Below are 22814 nucleotides of genomic sequence, written 5' to 3'. Positions count from 1 at the left end.
GCCATCTAAGAGATAAGAAGAAAGGCTTCAGAAGAAGCTAAACTTGCTGACAGTTTTGACCTTGGACATGTAATCTCAGAACCACAAGAGAATAAATTTGTTATTTAGGCCACCTAGTCTGTGATTTTTTTTTTCCCTAACAAATTGTACAAAAAGGAAGGAAGAAAGGAAAGTAAAAGCAAAAGAAATGCCAAAATATAAATCCAACAAATTATCTGTAGAATCTGTACTCCAAAAGCAATGAGACATTGAGGAAGAAATCAAAGAATACCTAAAATAATAGAGAAAGATACTATGTTCATAGACTGGAGGCTCAAATGTAAATATTAAGACTTAATTATTTAACTAATTAACTATTATCAGAGGCTAACTCTACCCAATTTGATCTATAGATTCACCATAGTCTTAATCAAAATTCCAGTTGTATGTTACAGATATTAACAAAAGTTTCTAAAATTTTTATAGAAAAGAATATACTAAAATGGCTAATTTTAAAAAAGAACAAAGTTGAAGGATTCCATTATCTGATCAATGTAGATCAGTGTAACAGAACAGAGAATCCAAAAAAACATACACATATACACACCCACATAGTAAGAATCAACAAACTTTTTAACAAATATTGAAAGACAGTTGAAAGAAAAGACAGTTTTTAAACAAATGATACTAGAACAACTGGACATCTATACTCAAGGAAAATGAGTCTGGACCCATCCACATACACAAACATCACCTCAAAACAGATAATAGACCTTAACTGTAAAACATAAAGCCTTAAAGCTGGTAGAAGGAAACTTGCATGAACTTGGCTTACATAAAGAGCCTTTGAATACAACACTAAGAACATAATCTGTAAAAGAAAAAAAAAACAGTAAACTGGACTTATTAAAAACATAAACTTTGGGAAAAGAAGCAAGATGGAAGCAGAGGAGGAAACTGAAATAGCATTAGGTCCCAGGAGTTCAGCTATATGTTATCAAACCATTCCTTTTTTTTTTTTTTTTAAGATTTTATTTATTTATTTGACAGACAGAGATCACAAGTAGGCAGAGAGGCAGGCAGAGAGAGAGAGAGGGGGAAGCGGGCTCCCTGCTGAGCAGAGAGCCTGATGCAGGACTCAGTCCCAGGACCCTGGGATCATGACCTGAGCTGAAGGCAGAGGCTTTAACCCACTGAGCCACCCAGGTGCCCCTGTTATCAAACCATTCTGAACACATACAAATGCAACAGGAGATAGAAGGGAAGAAGAGCAGCAATTCTAGAAACAGAAAATGGAACACTTTGGGGAAGGTAGGACATGTGGAGAAGTGAATCAGAAGCAATGAGAAGAGAGACAGCAGGGGGAGGGGCCAGCTCCCAGTAAGCAGTGGAGCAGCAGAGGATAATATCAGGACTTTAAGAAGTCTGCTCCACTGAGGGACGTCACCCCAGAGGCTAATTGGGGGTGGAGCACTTGCAGGGACAGTCTGGTCTCAAGACCTGTGGGGTCACAGAAAGACCCAGGGTGTCTGAGTGTGGCAGAGATGCCAGGTATCAGAGCGGGGAAGGCAGCTACAGAGACAGAGCTGAACAGTGGGCTCTCAGCTCAGGATTACCTTAAACCATGATCCAAGGTGGAGTCAGGCCACTGCTCTTCGAGCAGGGAATGCAAAAGTGACAGATCCACAAAGACCACCTCCTTCCTCCTCTGGGAGGAGCAGCACAGGAGCACGAGGCAGGAATCTGCAGGGTTTAGAGACTCCAAACAGGGCTGGCGCCAGAGATAGAAATGCCAGGTCACAGGCTGGGAGAGCACAGAGCGAGGCCAGAAACCAGGGAGACAGAAGGTATTGACTGTTACTCTCCCAGTGCACTAAGGAGCAGGGCCCTGAGCCTTTGGATCCTATGGGGTCAGAGATAGGGAGGCTAACATTTTCAGCCCATCCTCTAAAGCTCTACAGAGAGACTTCAGGGAACAAAAGCTACTCAGAGTGAGTACAAGTGGATTACTTAGCCCGGCCCCTGGCAAATGTGGTACAATTCTGCCTTGGGCAAACACATTTGAGAATCACTGCAATAGGCCCCTCCCACAGAATATCAGCAAAACTTCCAGCCAAGACCAAGTTCACTAATAAATGAAAAGTGTGGGACTCCAGAACTAGGGGAAAGCAACACATAGAATTCATGGCTTTTTCCCCATGATCTTTAGTCTTACAAAGTTAATTTTTTTAATTCTATTTTTTCTTATTTTTTTTAACTTTTCCTCTTTCCTCTTCTAAATTTTTCAACTATTTTATCTTATCAATACATTTTTAAAAACATATTATGTGTTTTTATATATATAAAATGTATTTATATTTTAAATGTATTTTTAAAAATACATTTTTAAAAACATATTATGTGTTTTTATATATATAAATACATTTTATATATATAAAATATATATATGTGTAAATACATAAATACATATAAAAATACATACATATATGAATTCATTTTAAAAAAACAATCTTTTTGAATTTTCATTGTTATAGTCATAGTCTATCCCTTCAATGAATTTAACCTTATTTTTTGTATATGTAAAGGTTTTTTTCCTTTAAAATTTTGGGATATAATTCCTTCTAATAGATCAAAATATATCCTAAATCTAGCTCTACCCTGATCACATTCTCTCTTTTTTTTTTTTTCTTTTTCCAACTAACATCAAATCCTTTTTTAGGAACTTTTTAAATTTTCGTTTTTACAGCCATATTCCATCCCTTTGTCTTTATCCTTATTTTTGTGTCTGTGTGCATATGTATGTGTGTGTGTGTGTGTGTGTATATAAATAAAGTTTTTCTTTGTTTTTTTTTAATTTTGGGAGGTAGTTTCTTCTAAGAGACCAGAATATACCCAAAATCAAGTGGGTGGTTCTGTTCTATTCATCAGTCTAATATATATATATATTATTTTATTTTTTATTTTTTATTTTTTCCCTTTTCTTCTCCCCCTGGTTTCAGGTCTCTTCTGATTTGGTTAACATATATTTTTCTGGGGTCTTTACTGCCATTGTAGTATTTTACTCTCTCATTCATATATTTTTATCTGGATAAAATGACAAGGTGGAAAAAGTCACCACAAAAAAAAAAAAAAAAAGAAAAGAAAGAAAGAAAGAAAGGAAGAAAAAAAGAAAGAAAAAGAGGCAGTACCGATGGCTAGGGACTCTAATCAATATGGACATTGCTAATATGTCAGATCTAGAGCTCAGAATGACAATTCTCAAGGTGCTAGCTGGGCTTGAAAAAGGCATGGAAGATATTAGAGAATCCCTTTCTGGAGAAATAAAATCTCTTTCTGGAGAAATAAACGAACTAAAATCACCAAGTTGAAATTGAAGAAAGCTATTAATGATGTGCAATAAAAAATGGAGGGTCTGGGGCACCTGGGTGGCTCAGATGGTTAAGCATCTGCCTTTGGCTCAGGTCATGATCCGGGGTCCTGGGATCGAGTACCGCATCAGGCTCCCTGCTTATCCTTCTGCCTCTGCTTCTCTCTCTCTCTCTCTCTGTCTCTCATTAATAAATAAACAAAATCTTTTAAAAAAAAATGGAGGCTTTTATGGCAGGAAAAATGAGGCAGAAGAGAGAATTAGTGATATAGATCACCAAATGATGGAGAATAAAGAAGCTAAGCAAAAGAGAGCCAAACAACTACTGGACCATAAGGGGAGAATTCGAGAGATAAATGATGCCATAGACAAAACAATACTAGAATACTTGGGATCCCTGAAGTGGAAGAAAGAGAGAGAAGGGCAGAAGGTATATTGGAAAAATTATATCAGAGAATTTCTCTAATATGGCAAAGGGAACAAGCATCAAAATCCAGGAGGTGCAGAGAATCCCCCACAAAATCAATAAAAATAGGTCCACAACTCATCATCTAATAGTAAAACTTACAAGTCTTAGTGATAAAGAGAAAATCCTGAAAGCAGCTAGAGAGAAGAGGTCTGTAACATACAATTGTAAAAATATTAGGTTGACAGCAGACTTATCCACATAGACCTGGCAGGCCAAAAAGGACTGGCATGATACATTCAGAGCCCTAAACGAGAAAAATATGCAGCCAAGAATACTATATCCAGCTAGGCTATCATTGAAAATAGAAGGAGAGATAAAAAGCTTCCAGGACAAACAAAAACTAAAGGAATTTGTAAACACCAAACCAACACTACAAGAAATATTGAAAGGGGCCCTCTAAGCAAGGAGAGAACCTTAGTTCAGATCAGAAAGGAACAGAAACAATATACAATATATAGTATTGCTCAAGGGCAATACAATGGCACTAAATTAAAATCTTTCAGTAGTTACCCTGAATGTAATTAGGCTAAGTGCCCCAATCAGAAGACACAGGGTATCAGAATGGATAAGAAAAATAAGATCCATCAATATGCTATCTGAAAGAAACTCATTTTAGACCCAAAGACACCTCCAAATGGAAAGTGAGGAACTGGAAAACCAGTTACCATGCTAATGGACATCAAAAGAAAGCTGGGGTGGAAATCCTTAGATCAGCCAAATTATATTTTAAGCCAAAGACTATAATAAGAGATGAGGAATGACACTATATCATACTCAAAGGGTCTGTCCAACAAGAAGATCTAACAGTTTTAAATATCTATGCCTGTAACATCAGAACAGACAATTATATAAACCAATTAATAACAAAATCAAAGAAACACATCAGGAAGAATACAATAATAGTAGGGGACTTTCACAACCCCCTCACTGAAATGGACAGATTATCCAAGCAAAAGATCAACAAGGAAATAAAGGTCTTAAATGACACACTGGACCAGATGGACACCACAGATATATTCAGAACATTTCATCCCAAAGCAACAGAATACACATTCTTCTCTAGTGCACATGAAACATTCTCCAGAATATCACATCCTGAGTCACAAATCAGGTCTCAACCAGTACCAAAAGATTGGGATCATTCCCTGCATACTTTCAGACCATAATGCTCTGAAGTTAGAACTCAATCACAAGAGGAAAGTTAGAAAGAACCCCAATTATATGGATGCTAAAGAATGAATGGGTCAAGCAGGAAATTAAGGAAGAGTTGAAAAAATTCATGGAAACAATTGATAATGAAAACACAACTGTTCAAAATCTGTGGGACACAGCAAAGGCAGTCCTGAGAGGAAAATATATAGCAATACAAAACTTTCTCAAGAAACAAGAAAGGTCTCAAGTACACAACTTAACACTACACCTAAAGGAGCAGGAGAAAGAACAACAAAGAAAGCCTAAACCCAGCAGGAGAAGAGAAATCATAAAGATCAGAGCAGAAATCAATGAAATAGAAACCAAAAGAACAGTAGAACAGATCAACGAAACTAGAAGTTGGTTCTTTGAAAGAATTAATAAGATTGATAAACTCCTGGCCAGACTTATTAAAAAGAAAAAGAATGGACCCAAATTAATAAAATCATGAATGAAAGAGGAGAGATCTCAACCAACACCAAAGGAATACAAACAATTATGGGAACATATTATGAGCAACTATATGCCAGCAAATTTGACAATCTGGAAGAAATGGATGCATTCCTAGAGACATATAAACTACCACAGCTGAACCAGGAAGAAATAGAAAACCTGAACAAACCCATAACCAGTAAGGAGATTGAAACAGTCATCAAATATCTCCCAAAAAACAAAAGCCCAGGACCCGATGGCTTCCCAGGGGAATTCTACCAAACATTAAAAGAAGAATTAATACCTATTATCCTGAAACTGTTACAAAAAATACAAATGGAAGGAAAACTTCAAAACTCATTTTATGAGGCCAGCATTACCTTGATCCCCAAATCAAACACCCCTTCAAAAAGGAGAGTTTCAGACCTGTATCCTTGATGAATATGGATGTAAAAATTCTCACCAGAATACTAGCCAATAGGACCCAATTGTACATTAAAAGGATTATTCACCATGACCAAGTGGGATTTATTTATGGGCTACAAGGATGGTTCAATATCTGCAAATATGTGTGACACAATACATTAATAAAAGAAAGAACAGGGACACCTGTGTGGCTCAGTGGGTTAAAGCCTCTGCCTTCAGCTCAGGTCATGATCCCAGTGTCCTGGGATTGAACCCCACATCAGGCTCTTTGCTCAGTGGGAGCCTGCTTCCTCCTCTCTCTCTCTCTCTCTTTCTGCCTCTCCCCCTACTTGAGATCTCTGTCTGTCAAATAAAATCTTAAAAAAAAAAAAAAAGAAAGAACAAGAACCATATCATACTCTCAATAGATGCTGAAAAAGCATTTGACAAAGTACAGCATCCTTTCTTGTAGTGATAGAGAGTACATATCCCAATATCATCAAAGCCATCTATAAGAAACTCACATCAAATATCATTCTCCATGGGGAAAAACTGACAGCTTTTCCCCTAAGGTCAGGAGCACAGCAGTGATGTCCACTATCACCACTGCTATTCAACATAGTACTAGAAGTCCTAGCCTCAGCAATCAGACAAGAATAATAAATAAAAGGCATCTGAATTGGCAAAGAAGAGGTCAAACTCTCACTCTTTGCAGATGATATGGTACTTTTTGTGGAAAAAACAAAAACAAAACCAAAAAACTCCAAATCTGTTAGATAAAGAGTTAGAACTCATACAGGAATTCAGTAAAGTGTCAGGATATAAAATCAATGCTCAGAAATCAGTTGCATTTCTATGCACCAATAGCAAGACAGATGAAAGAGAAATTAAGGAGTCAATCCCATTTACAATTGCACCCCAAATCATAAGATACCTAGGGATAAACCTAACCAAAGAGGCAAAGAATCTGTACTCAGAAAACTATAAAGTACTCATGAAAGAAATTGAGGAAGACACAAAGAAATGGAAAAATGTTCCATGCTCATGGAATGGAAGAACAAATATCGTGAAGATGCTTATGCTGCCTAAAGCAATCTATGTATTTAATTCAATCCCTGTCAAAATACCATCATTTTTTTTTCAAAGAAATGGAACAAATAATCCTAAAATTTATATGGAACCAGAGAACTCCTGAAATGGCCAGAGGAATGTTGAAAAAGAAAGCCAATGTTGGTGGCATCACAATTCTGAACTTCAAGCTCTATTACAAAGCTGTCATCATCAAGACAGTATGGTACTGGCACAAAAACAGACACATAGATTGATGGAACAGAATAGAGAGTCCAGAAATAGACCCTCAATTCTATGGTCAACTAATCTTCGACAAAGCAGGAAGGAATGTCCAATGGAAAAAAGACAGTCTCTTCAACAAATGATTTTGGGAAATTGGACAACCACATACAGAAAAATGAAACTGGATCATTTCCTTACACCACACACAAAAACAGACTCCAAGTGGATGAAAGACCTCAATTTGAGAAAGGAATCCATCAAAATCCTTGAGGAGAACACAGGCAGCAATTTCTGTGACCTCAGCTACAGCAACTTCTTCCTAGAAACATCACCAAAGGCAAGGGAAGCAAGGGAAAAAATGAACTATTCATACTTCAAGATCAAAAGCTTTTGCAAAGCAAAAGAAACAGTTAACAAAACCAAAAGACAACTGACAGAATGGGAGAAGATATTTGCAAATGACATATCAGATAAATAGCTAGTATCTAAAATCTATAAAGAACTTATCAAACTCAACACCCAGAGAAGAAATAATCCAATCAAGAAATGGGCAGAAGACATGAACAGAATTTCTGCAAAGAAGACATCCAAATGGCCAACAGACACATGAAAAAGTGCTCAACATCACTCGGCATAGGGAAATATAAATCAAAACTACAATGAGATACCACCTCACACCAGTCAGAATGGCTAAAATTATCAAGTCAGGAAATGATAGATGATGGTGAGGATGCAGAGAAAGGCAAACCCTCCTACACTGTTGGTGGGAATGCAAACTGATGCAGCCACTCTGGAAAACAGCAAGGAGGTTCCTCAAAAAGTTGAAAAATAGCAGTTGTTGCAGTTGCTACAACATAGCAACTGCACTACTGGTCATTTACCCTAAAGATACAAATGCAGTCATCCAAAGGGCACGTGCACCTGAATGTTTATAGCAGCAATGTCCACAATAGCCAAACTATGGAAAGAACCTAGATGTCCATCAACAGATGAATGAAGATGTAGTATGTGGTACACACACACACACACACACACACACACACACACACACAATGGAATACTATGCAGCCATCAAAAGAAACGAAATCTTGCCATTTGCAATGATGTGGATGGAACTAGAGGGTACTGTGTCAAGCAAAATAAGTCAATCAGAGAAAGACAATTATCAAATGATACTTGTGATATGAGGAATTTGAGAGGAGGCAGGGTGGGGGTTCATGGGGGATAGGGAAGGAAAAAAATGAAGCAAGATGGGATTAAGAGGGAGACAAACCATAAGAGACTCTTAATCCCACAAAACAAACTGAGGGTTCTGGTGGTCGGGGGTAGGGAGAGGGTGGTTGGGTTATGGACATTGAGGATGGTATGGTCTATGGCGAGTGCTATGAAATGTATAAGTCTGCTGATTCACAGACCTGTACCCCTCGGGCAAATAATACATTATATGTTAATAAAAATAATTAAAAAATAAATAAATAAAAAGTAAAATATAGACTTTAACTGTGTGAAAGATATTGATCAAAAAGTAAAAAACCAAAAAACACAAAAACCACTCCACAGATTGGGAGTAAATGTTTATATATTATATATGGCAAAAACTATATCCAGAAATTATAAGGAACTCACAAAATTGAACAACTAGAAAAGAAGAAAATAATTAAAAACTTAATGATTAAAGAAACTTTTTTTATAAATAGGCAAAAGATCACTTTACCAAAGAAGATAGATGAATGCCAAAACACACACACACACACACACACACACACGAAAGGATGTTTAATATCTTTGGTCATTTAGGAAATAAAAATTTAAACTATAATGAGCTATTGCTATACACCCACTAGGATGTTTAAAAACAAACAAACAAACAAACTACCAACAACAGGTACTTGTAAGGATACTAAGCAATTGGAAAGCTCATACATTTGTGGAAGGAATATAAAATGATAGCCACTTTGAAATGTAAAATGATAGCCACTTTGAAAAATACTTTGGCAGTTTCTTAAACAGTTTTCACTTACTTTATGACTCAGCATTACACTCCTGGGTTTTTAAACCAAGAGAAATTTAAATTTATGGTCACATAAAAACCCGTATGTCAATGTTTACAGTACATTTATTCATAATTGCCAAGCATATCAAAGTGTCTTAACGGGTAAATAGATAAGCACTACGTGATACATCCATACAACAGAATTCTACTCAATAATAGAGAATGAACTATGGATGAATACAACAACGTTAAATGAAACATAAATGTATCTTGCTAAGGAAAAGAAGCAAATCCAAATGGCTATATATTGCATGATTTGATTTATATATCACTTTGGAAAAGACAGAACTATTAGGAGAAAAACAGAAAAACATCTGACAATCTACTGGGTAGAGAGATGGTTTCTTTATTAAGGATAGCACAGGGGGGACATTTGGGATGATGGAACACTTGTTTTGTATGGAACTGCAGTAGTGAATACACAACTCTATGCTTCTGTCAAAATTCATAGAACTGTACACCACAAAAATGAATTTTGTGATACACACACACACACACTAAAAAAAAAAAAAAAAAAAAAAGTATATGTAGGGGCACCTGGCTGGGGAAGACAATGCAACTCTTGACCTGAGGGTCACAAGTTCGAGACCCACACTGAGTGTAGAGATTACTTTTAAGTCTTTTTTTTTTTTTTTAAGTAAAATAAACCCCTTTAAAAAAAATAGTATATGGAGATAAGCTGGCATGCACACCTTTATAAATAAACCTAATTGAAAAACAAAACAATCACCTAACCACCCTGTAAAGTATAAGGAAGGAGTTAATCTAACTAACTTTTGAAAACAGTGCTTTGGCAGGACAATGTAAAGCTAAGACAAAAAGAATTTTAAAATACTTTATAGTTACAAAATTTGTTCTTACAAGAGTATGGGTTAGGAATTCTATAGCTACTGTACTTGAATATTAAGTTTGAATAAATAAATTAAGGTATTATAGATCCTAAGAGCCAGGTTTTTATTGTTGAAACTTTTTTAGATATATAAAGAAAGGAAGAAGGCTGGAATAAACCCTTTGATGCCAGCTATAGCTGAAGTATCAATACAGAGTCCTATAAAGAGGTGGAGAAATACATTCACAGAGAAATAAATGTAGGTATGTCTATCTGTGAGTTAGCTTACTGTACATTTGCCTCTGTATATAACTTACTAAGAGGGGCTGGAAGCAGTAACCCTCCTTTAGAAATGAGAAAATGCAGAACCCATGATCTTGGTTTCTACATACTGTTCTCCATCCAATAACAAGTGCCAGGGCTCTATGGAGAAGAAGCTGATTCCATGGTTTGGATATGAATAATATGAGATAAGTGTGGAGCATCTTCTGATTTTGGTGCCAGAAAGTAAAGAAGTGCTTTAAAAAAAAGGTATGGAGGCATATCCAAAGAGTACAGAAGCAAACGTGAAGAGCCGCCCATGGGCAAAGTTGCAATAACCTGAACAACAAAATACCACTGTTTTAGGCTATATACCAAAGAATCAAGTAATTACCCAAGAATCAGTACTAACAGAATAACAGAGTAAGCAGTGAAATAATAACAATTCTTTATACAGGTCCAATTAATAAGTAAAGAGATTAAAGACATGAAAAACATACTACTAAAACAGGACAGTGGTAATTGCTGAAGCCGAGATCCCACCAATGCTGAAATGAGGAGAGAATTTAATCAGAAACAAGATAGGCACTTGTCTCAGTATCTCCTGTAAAATATTTAGCAATTATAAAAAGAAAAATTACTGTGGAGAATATTGGCAGCTCCCACCTTCACCAAGTGATGAGCACCACCAGTAATACACAGGTATGTTATACAACCCCTGATATGATACACTAAGAAGGGAACATATTTTTTTGTATTCTTCACAACAGCTCATTATCTCAATGTAGTCATAAGAAATTATCAGGCAAATCCAAACCAAGAGGCAGTCTGCCAAATAACTAATTAGTGTTCTTCAGTAATATCAAGGTCTTTAAAGATGTGGACAGGATGAGGAACTATCTCAGACTGGAGGAAGCTGAGGAGACATGACAAGGAAATGCAATCTGGGATCCTGAACTGCATGTTGGAAAAGAAATGAGATGTTAGTGGGCATACTGATAAAACTCAAATACATTCTGCAGTTAATATGTTTCACCAAGGCTAATTATGTAGTTTTGATAAACGTTCTATAGATACACAAGATGTCATAAGGAGATGCTGTCTAACTAAGGGTATATGGGCACTCAGAATTCTTGAGATTCCTTTTTAAGTCTAAAATGAATCAAAATTAAAAAAGAAAAGTAAGAAATTATGGGCTCCTTCTTTCCCTTTTATTTTCCCATGGCCTTCTCTCCGGGGCTGGCTGCAGAGCTAGAAGCTAGGGAATCAGCCAAGCCCGAGAGGAAGTGAGGTGAGGAAAAAGCAGCCACAGGATCTAAGGTACAGCTCACTGATGAGGCAGCTGCAGCCCTCTTCAGCTCTTCTCAAGCTGCACCTCACCTGACACTTACTTGTTCAAGCACACCTTCTTTTATTGTCCTTCACTGTATTGCACTTTGCAGATACTGTATTTCTTTACAAATTGAAGGTTTACGGTAACCCTGTGATGAACAAGTCTCTTGATGCCAATTTTCCAACAGCATTTGTTCACTGTGTCTGTGTCCCATTTTGGTAAATCTTGCAATATCTCAAACTTCTGAATTATTATTATGTTTGTTATGGTGATCTGTGATCAGTGACTATGAGTCACTAAAAACCTAGGTGATGGCTGCAGCTTTTAGCAACAGAGTATCTTCTAATTAAGATAGGTTTTTTAGACATAATACTATTACACACATAACAGACTACAGTATAACGTAGCCATAACTTTTATAAGCATTGGAAAACCAAAAATTCATTTGATTCATCTTATTGCAATATTTGCTTTATTGCGGTGGTCAGGAACCAAACTAGCAATATCTCTAACGTATGCTTGTGTTCACATCTTTTGATTTTGGCTCCTTGATTTGAGTTTAGGATACCTGCTAGAATCAGTCTATTATTGAAATCCTCCAAACATAACCCTCCAATTGAGATTCACATATGCTGACAATCTTCCAGTTTGCCCTAGGGAAATGTGTGGAAATCTTTAATGACACCTCTCCATGTTCTAGAACTTTCATTTGAAACCTAGAATTTCCAATTTGATTTCATTTTACACATAGGAGATAGAGTTCCATGCCCTTGTCTGTCAGTAACATGTGAAACAGGTAGGTAAATGAAAGTTTTAGTGAAGACTTCATAATAATATTGCATATGCAAATAAGTTGTGGCTCTCCAAGGCCAGGAAGAAATGGGTAGATAGGAACCAAGTCTTAAACCTTACCTATACTGCATTTGTAAGTATTTCCAAAGAGGAGAGAGAAGGCTATTTGTGAAGAGAATTGTTGGGGGAGTAACTGATATATAAAAAGAATGCTCCTCACATCAAACCAGATGAGAGGCACTTAAATGGATCCCCTGGGAGGACCCAATATGTGTCCCTATAGTTGAAGGGCAGAGTGGATTGGCCCCTGTCACCAAAAGATTTAGAGATGATTATTCCTTATGGACCAGATGTGACCAGGCATGAGAAAAAGCCCCTATGTGTTCATTTTAGGTTCAAATGACCTAGAGAGTCATAGGGTCATCAGCAGAGAGAAGCTAAATGTATTGTCAAATTCCGAGGGGCTGTAGACTATGTAAGTAATGAGCTAGAGAAGAAATTCTATCATCTGGGCCAAGGACGCTGTGGGTGAAAGAGCCCAGTGAAAGGCTATCTCTAAAGAAGACACCTACTAGAGCCAGCTCTAATCACCAGCCAAACCTACAGATTATGACTCCAGCTCACAAGAGAGTCTGACAACTTCTTTTTTCCTCTCCATTCATACTTCCCAGACTCTATCACCTGGCCTAAGGGATCTGAAGCCATAGTAAGCAAGCTGGATAGGATGGATAAAAACTGATGGGTCTATGTGGCAAAGAAAGAAAGAAAGAAAGAAAGAAAGAAAGAAAGAAAGAAAGAAAGAAAAAGGGACCAGACATTTAAATTCCTGATTAGAGAAATGAATGAGGAAGAATGGAGGGATTCCTTGGAAAGGTGATCTCTATCTCCCTAGGAAAGATTACTTTGATTTCCTCTTTTGTAAACCTTGTGTAACTTACGGGAAGAGAGATTCTACTAGAGAAAGAAGTAAAGGGGATTCCAGACCCAGGGCAAGAGTTCTCTCAGAATGTAACACACAAACGCAGGTTTGAGGAATGGGAAATATTTCAGGGGCCTGGAGCTGGGGACGTTAAGCAGAAAGAGTTGATCTTGAAAGAGTGAGCCTTTTAGAGTACTACAAACAGCGGGGCTGAATTAATTAGATCTATTTAGAAGACAACTGAATACTACAGGCATATTGGGTTAGGGTAAAAATAGAGACCAAATACCTGTCAAGGTTGATAAGCTGTCAGATTTTCCAAGATAATGTAAAATAATGAAGAAAAGCAAAGTCTTTGTAGATGAAGAATGGTAATGTGGATTTGAGGTTCATGATACAGACCATAGGCTAGAAAAATAAGTATCAGTTATAACCGAAGCAATACAAATAATCTGTCATCAGCCAGGATGTGGGGATGTAAAAGGAAAGGAATATTGAGCAGAACTTTGAGCAATGTCAGCACACAATGGCACTGGCAGGGAAACAGAAGATGGAGAAAAATTGAGAATAAGAACAAGGAAAAAGCAGTTGGTACAAGTCAAATATGAGAACATCAGGAAGGTCAGATTCAGCTGAAAGATCAAACAAGAGGAAAGACAGCACAGGGCACTGGACTTGGCAATTCAAAGCTCACACATAATTTTAAGGGGAACATTTTCAGGGACTCAATTTCCTTAATTTAAACACTGGGACTAGTGGAAATAAACTTTAATGCTCCCTCCAGCAATAATAATTCTGTTCTCTGGGATGTAGGCTCTAAATCTAATTTGAATCATGGCATGTCTTAAATACATGGTTTCCTTCAGTTGCAGAAGTGATATATTTAAGCATTCCTACTACAACTGACCATATGTGCATGTCTGTATGTATGTACCCTTAAAATGTTTAGTTCATATAAAATGATTTGACAGGGGGTGGCCTCAAGGATAAAAAAATCACACCATCATTCTGCTTTTATTAAAAAGATCTCACCCAATAGTATAGTGAAAATTTAGTAATAGTCTTTTTTTGTAAAACAGAGATTGGTCGGAGATAAGAAATAGTTAGTTGAACTTAAGGTAGTGGTTAATCACTTTCTATAAAGCTCTTCCTTCCTAATGGTATCGGATTGTATAGAAGTGATTTTCTTAAAAAAATGAACTTAATATCTCAAATTACATCTATGTGGTTACCATATTTTTAAAGACATTGGAGCCATTTGTTATTTAAGCAGAAATTCACTCTATTGAGTTAGAAATAGGCATTGCCATTTTGTATTAATAATTTGATGCTTCTTTCTCAATTCATTTTAACAATAGTCATTTTCCATTATGAACAACTAACTTAATTGCTTATTAGTTCCCTTTATTACTCTCATAAATATAATATTTGTAGTATTTAGCATATCAAATGCAAGATGAATTTTAAATATTCCACATAGGAAAACTCAGAATTAGAAGGTCTTTTTATTCTTGGAATTATATATTAGAGTTTATTATGGTGCAATTGCTTTTGGAACTTTCCAGTACATTCTTCTCTTAATGTGTATATTTTTTATGTTATCCTGCTATAAATAAATAAATGTTTTAACAAATTACAAAATCCAAAGGATGCATTTTTTTTAAATGCAGACTGTGTTTATAAAATATTTTAATTAATTTGCAACATTTAAAAATTGATGTCTTTTGGGATGGCTGGTGGCTCATTTGGTTAAACACCCATCTTGGGCTCAGGTCATGATCCCAGAGTCCTGGGATGGAGTCCCACATCAGACTTCTTGCTCAGTGGGAAGCCTGCCACTCCCCCTGCCTGCCTCTCCCCCTGCTTATATGCTCTCTCTCTCTCTGATGATAAATAAATAAATAAACTCTTAAAGAGATATATATATATATATATATATATATATAAACTCTTAAAGATATATAGATCTTTAAGAGTTGACACCTTTCATACAAAATCTAGATTTGTAATTCATTTGAAAAATTGGAAGGTCTGGTGTGGCCACATAAAGGCTCCTCTCCTGGCTGATGGAATCAAGAAGAGAAGGCAAGGGTTCTAAAGTTCAAAATCCCTACCCAGCCCCATTTGTGCATTTTACTCATGTAAGCTGACCAGTGAAGGCACATATGTTTTAGGTTTGTAATCCCTGATTAAAATAGGTTTAATTGGGTGGCTCAGTGGGTTAAGGGTCTGCCTTCAGCTCAGGTCATGATCCCAGAGTCCTGGAATCAAGCCCCAAGTCAGGCTCCCTGGTCACTGGGAAATCTGCTTCTCCCTCTGCCTCCTGCTCTCCCCACTTGTGCTCCTCTCTCTCTAATAAATAAAATCTTCAAAAAGAAAAAAAAAATGTTTTCAACTAGCTTTCAATACAGCTTTATTTTTGAAGGTTTACTTATTTCAAGTTGAATGAGAATTTGTAGTTTAAAATTTCCTGATACAATATATTTGAGCCTGATATGTACAGCTACATTTAAATTTTATCTAAATTCTGCCCTTCTCACAAACCCTACAAAAAAAAAAGAAAGAAAGAAAGAAATGTCTTCCTTTGTCTTGTGAGAGATCCCTGACTTCTTATGATATATAGTCTTTCTTGTACAGAATATTTAAATCCCTGTATTCAAGTCATTTCCAAAGGTATTTATTAAGAACCTATGGAACTAGGGCACCAGAGAGGCACAGTCGGTTAAGCATCTGCCTTTGGCTCAGGTCATCAACCCAGAGCCCTGGGATCGAGTCCTGTGTCAGGTTCCCTGCTCAGCTGGGAGCCTACTTCTCCCTCTCCCTTTGTTGTTCCCCCTGCTTGTGCTTTCTCATCTCTCTGTCAAATAAATAAATAAGATCTTAAAAAAAAGATAAAAGGAAAAGAACCTAAGGAACAAGTGTAAGATAAAATGCTGAAAGAATGTGGAAGAATGTTATTGGGCTGTAATCAAGTCAAACAATGTTAAAGTAACACCTATCAAGGGGTGCCTGGGTGGCTGAGTGGGTTAAGCCTCTGCCTTTGGCTCAGGTCATCATGGTCTCGGGGTCATGAAATCAAGCCCCACATCAGGCTCTCTGCTCAGCGGCGAGCCTGCTTCCCCCTCTCTCTCTGCCTGCCTCTCTGCCTACTTGTGCTTTCTCTCTCTCTCTCTCTGTCAAATAAATAAATAAATAAATAAATAAATCTTTTAAAAAAATAACACCTATCAATACATGGAGTAAAAGAAGTGCTTGGGAAAACAGCAAGAGGAACTAATAGAATTTAATCACACATTAAAATGGCCTGTAGTGCAGCAGTATTTAATCTGTTTGCCAACTCTGTCTATAGCTTGTCAATTGGTGAAGAAGTTCTATTTGTAATTTCCATAAAGCATTTTGTAGGAAAGCCAGCAGAAAAAACAATCATCACCATAATAATAAACTCTCAGTTGGTCAAGAGTATCTTACATTATCTTAAAGTTCTGTCACAAATCTTTTTTTCCTATAATTAAATGAATTCATGTATTCAAAGAGTTCTCAATAGGAGCTGGCATGTCCCCTGAGGGGCATTTGGAAATGGGTGGGGCATTTGGGAATGCTGTTTAGTGAGGAAGCCGCACAGATATATAATAGATGCGGTGAGTGGGCCAGTGCTCTAAAGAAAGAATTAACACACTCAAATGCCAAATGTATGCCCATAAAAAAAACACAGCACTAACAAGTCATGGGCTTAGCTTCTGAGAACAGTTCTGCAACTTGGCAAGTCACTTTCTCTCGAAATCGTAGCTTTCTTAAGTGTTCCAAAGAAAGTACCTTCCTGCTTATTTCTTGATTGGTTTATCCAGAAAACATCAATCTCTTCCTTTTCTAAAAGCCTGTAACAATTAGAGTTTTAGCAACATAGTTTAGTGTGAGTGTGTGTGTGTGTGTGTGTGTGTGTGTATAAGTAGCAAAATATATTTACAACATATTTTCTTTTGCATAAATTATAAATCCAAATTAGATTTTCAACTTCTTGAACACATAAACTTAGAAATATATAAATATACAAAACAATATGTTAGTGGCAAAAATTACTGACAATTATTAAGTACTTTAAATACTCATAGACTCTATGCATTCTCACTCATGTTTACTGTAATAGGAGTATAAGCTTTTCCTTCAATGGGGAAGATATTTATCATTTTCTATAAAATTGTATTTTCATTACTTTCTCATAGTATTCTTTTATTTTATTATTTTTTTAAGACTTTACTTATTTATTTGACAGAGAGAGAGAGACACAGTGAGAGACAGAACACAAGCAGGGGGAGTGGGAGAGGGAGCAGCAGGCGTCCCACAGAGCAGGCAGCCCAATGCAGGGCTCAATCCCAGGACCCCAGGACCATGACCCAAGCTGAAGGCAGATGCTTAACAACTGAGTCACCCAGGTGCCCCCTTATAGTTTTTCTATATGTTAAAATAATTATTTAGAAAATAATTCATGTTTACAAATTTATGATTTCTATAAAATGATAATATACTGATAATGGGTCAAGTCACTGTTCTAAGATTAGTAAGAACAATTTTTCATAATGGGTAATCATTTTACTGGAGTAAAGTTTTGATAAATTATTTCTGACTATAAATTGTATAAATGTAGAATCCATTTAGTCAATCTTTGATATAATTTTTCATTATGGTATTCTCAATTTTAAAAGATACTCCAATATCCTAACAGATTAAATCAGTTGATATAAGCTTTTTCTAAACTTCTGCCATCTGATTAAATTCCTTGTAAAATTTTCTTGCAAGTAAGATAAACTCTTAACTTATATAAACAACATTAATTTTAGATATCTGTGAGAAAATGAGAATATAACATAGCTTAGACATGCTAATACTTATAAAACATCATACATCTTTTTTGCAGACTCTTAACCTTGATTCCTACTCATTACTTTAAGAAGTTGTTTTTTTTTTTTTCCTTCTTCTTTGTTCATTAAGATCTTTTAGTCCTAAAGGTTAATGATATAGTCAAACCATTTTAGACTGTTCCTGTAAGGTACTAGAATATATATATATATATATAGATATAGATATATGTATATATATATATATCTGCCCCAGATTTCTGGCACTGGGCTCCTAAAACCCTGGTAATTTCTAAGAGATAAGAGCATAAGTATCATCTCTTGTTCTAATAAGACAACTCTGGATGGGGCTTCTGGAAAAGAAAAACCAGAAAAAACAGGCCATAGTGAGAAACTTAGAATTTTCAGCAATCCCCAACCTCATCAATCTCTTGAGAAAAGGGCTTAAAATGAAGTTAATGATTGTTCATGCCTATGCAATGAATGAAGTCTCCATTAAATCCCGAAGTCTAGGGTTTGGAGAGCTTTCAGGATGGCGAACACCTTCATACCAGGAGAGTGATTCATCCCAACTCCAGGGGGAAGGAAGCTCCTGCACCCAGGTCTCTCCTTTATGGATCTCTCCATCTGGCTACTCATCTGTGTGCTTTATACCTTTTAATCAACTGGTAAATGTAAGGAAACATTTCCCGGAGTTCTGTGAGTTAATCAGATCTGAGGAGAGGGCAGCCAAATCAGATGGAAGTTGTATGTCTTCTGGGGACCTACTATTTGCAGTTGGCATCTGAAAGGTGGTGGAAAGCAGCCTTACAGGATTGAGCTTATAAATTGTTGGATCTGACATGGTTTCTAGAGATCATGTCAGAATTGAATTAATTGATAGAACATTTAGCCGGTGTTGTAGACAACAGCGTGTTTTGAGGAAAAACCTCAACAAATTTGGTGGCCAGAAGTAACAGAAGTGGAGTTCTGTGTAAAAGTAAAGGAGACACTCACAGGAAAAAACCTCACAGTAGGAGAACTGGTTTTTCCCTACACAGAAGGAGGAAAAGCTGAGTTTTCCTTTATAGTTCTTAATGAACCTATTAAAATACCTCTTCACCCAAGAAGCATTAAACAATTAAACTCAGTCATTTTGCTTTTGACTTGTTATTCAGAAGAATTTTAAAGCCATTTAAAACAACATTTATTCAAGTTATCATTTAGCTTCTGCTAAATTTGAGCAATGAACTGTGTAACAACACTGTAGGAATAAATAGAGAACAAATACATAATTTCTGATAAAGCCTATTTCAACACATTCTTTAACTGTTAATTGGGCTTTCCTGGAAAGCATAGATAATTATGTTATTACTACTTTTTTTTTCCAATTTCTTAATATGTCTTCTTTCTTGACTGACCTGCCTGAGAGAACAGAATACTCAAGCCAAGGAAAGAGAAGTATAGAGATTAGGAATGGCTGCAGTACTGGATTGTGAATCATTCAAGAGCATTAAGAGGCACTGAGTGCTGAGTTCCCTCTAGAAACAACTCATAGACCTTGAGTGGATTTTTTTTTAATGGTATAAGTTTGGAATGGAATGGAATAAGAGTGTCAAGTTCCCTCTAGAAACAACTCATATACCTTGAGTGGATTTTTTTTTTTAATGAAATAAATTTGAAAGAAAATCCTAGCAGCATTACATTAACTGAATGGTCGGTAACAATAATGATCCCTTCATGTGGGTTACCAGGTAGGAAAAGTGATGATTTACTCTTCAGTCAGCACCCAGTAAGTCGTAACGAAAATACCTGATTAATGCCCATGGTTTTAAAAAATGCCATTCCACCTTAAAATGTGAACCCAAGGATAAAAACAACAATGGACACTAAGGACCTCCAAATTCACAAATCCAGTAAAACTTTTTGTCTCAATTTTCTTTGAACATCCTGTTTTATTGGGCAACTTTCTTAAAGCTCACCTGATAAAGCCCACCAGGGACTTACCTGTAAGATCTTATAATACTATTAAGGTAATACCTCCTGAACACATTCTAAATACCAAGGAGCTCATTTTATCCTGACAACAGCCATGAGATACATCATGTGCCTATTTAATGTATTAAAAGCCACAGCACAAAGTGAGAATGTCATATTGATTAAAGCAACCAAATATCTGTTTATGGGGGAATTAACTATTCATTTGCTTCATGCAGGCAGGTACAGCTGAATTGGCCAGTAAGCAGAGCAAAACTGCCCATCACTGTACATTGGTGCAGAACAGATGGGTTAATCTCCAAGTTTGGATTTATAAATGGTGCCTTAGTCAGCTGAAATAACTTTAATATATCTTTAGCGAAGTCTAATGACTAGAAAAAATTCCACCTTAATATCAAATTACACAGTTGTCCATGAAGTAAAGAATTATAAGGAAAAAATGTCAAAGATGAACTTCTTAAAATTTGAGGAGTAAGAACTTGAATTCGTGGTTGTACAAAATCACTCATGTTGGAAATTTAGTATTTAACAGGACATTCTTCACACATCTTACAATTTTACATGACACCAGAATAATAATCAGAAGACAAATGGGATAATTTAATATCACTCAGAAGTGTCTTGATAATTATCTAATAACAGCTTTTTACAGTCCATTGAGAATTGCATTACTAGATTTATTTCAGAGTCTGCAATGGGTAACTTATTTAACAACTCTAATCAGTCTGAATGGAACTGGATTAAGCTGCATTTTCTGAAGCAAAAGGGAAAAAAAAAACCACAGTAGCAAAAATTAGCTAAAGCTTCAACCCAGGCATGTTGAAATATGTCATATTAAACAGCTCCAAAATATGCAACCATGTAAAACTATTTAGCATGATGCCCTGGTTTATGAAAACCTCTCCCTTGGGAAACACACTTGAATTGTCTAAGGTTCAAATACAAGAAGGGATAGGCAAGAATTAAAGCATTGTTATAAAACTCAACAACAAAATAAAGACTTCATGTTTTATTTATCTCAATTTCCCTCACTTTCCCTGTTTTTTTTTTTTAATTTTTAAAAGATTTCCATTATTATTTGTCAGAGAGAGAAAGAGAGCACAAGTGGGGGACTGGCAGGCAGAGCAAACAGAGAGAGAATCAGGGGATCTACTGATCAAATAGCTCAATGTGGACTCGATCCCAGGACTCTGGGATCATGACTGAGCTAAAGACAGACACTTAACTGACTGAAGCACCCAGGCATCCCAATTTCTCTGTTTTAGAAGAAGCTTTAATAGTAATTAATGGGAAAAATAATACTTTCTTCTTTGATATTTTCACCAACATTACTGGCCTTTCCTTATTTAAACAAATTTAAAACATTTCAAACTTTCATTGTCTGTTGGTGATACTTAAATTTGCTTCTGGTGGATCATTTACCATATTAGGCAGCACTGCCTAAACTATCACAAGTGGAAGGTAACACTGGGGGGAATTGAGAAGGAAATCGTCTCTAACATTTATTGTGGGCCACCAAGAACTGTGCTAAGTACCAGAGAAGCACAAATAAAGCAGACGCCATTTTAGCATTTAAGTTTTCCAAAAAGCTCAGGAAAGACTTCCCTTCTTCTGGTAAATGCTCCATCTGACTCCCGTTATATACAAGTTCTGTGCTGAAGTAGTACAGGAGAGGCTGTGATAAGCTTCATCTGATAAAGTCAGAAAAGATCACAGACCTCGTAACAAGAAAGCAAGCTTTCATTTTAACCACGAATGGGATTTTTCCGGAGCAATAATAATGTGAAAAGACAGATAATGCTTGGATAATGATAATTAAGTTCTGCCTGCTGAGCCATAAACCTTCCATGAACAATGAGGCTGGCTCTGAACTGCTTTATTTCTCCATATTCATCTGTTCTAAGGTCCACCCTAAGCTCTCCCCTCCAGTCAGACTACTCTTCTGAGCCTCCATGCACCAGAGCTCTAGCCCTTCATTCACTCTGCCTTCTCTAATGGGAGTGCTCTCTACTCCAGTTCTACCTGATGAACTCTACTCATCTTTCAAGACTCAGCTTAAGAGCAAGTAATTCTATGACACTTTCCCTTCTTCTGGTTCTTCTAATATAGGAGCAAAAAATTTATTCATTTTAGGTTCTAGCTGAATCTTACCTTTATCTTAATTATTCATTCATTCATTTATTCATCCAATCAATAATTCACTCACTCTCTTACTCAAGATGTAATTATCCATCTATTATTATGCACTAAGAACAATGCTTAAGTACCAGAGATATAACTGACAGGAAATGAAAGAGAAGTTTTTATATGAGACTGAACTGGGAATTTTATAGCCAAGAGTAAATTGTATGTTCACCAGTATTTCTCCCTATACAAGAAAAACAAATGTAAGAAGTGTCAAGAAACTCAGAGATAATAAGATAAAGAGTAACTCTGATGAGAAAGGATTGTTTTTAAGAACTGTGATCAGGTACACTTTTCTGAGCCAAATCTTTGGAAGCGACATTTGAGCTACCATCTTAAATATATAAAGGAGTAGAGAAAAACATTGTAGCTAAAGAGAAAAATGCATATTAATGCTCTGAAGTGGTAATGTGCTTGGCTAGTTTAGGAGAAAGATGTAAGCCCATCATGTAGGAACTTTGATCTGTTTACCTCCTA

This window comes from Neovison vison, chromosome 6 (assembly GCF_020171115.1).
Source record: "Neovison vison isolate M4711 chromosome 6, ASM_NN_V1, whole genome shotgun sequence".
NCBI lineage: Eukaryota > Metazoa > Chordata > Mammalia > Carnivora > Mustelidae > Neogale > Neogale vison.
Note: the sequence above shows the minus strand (reverse complement) of the source record.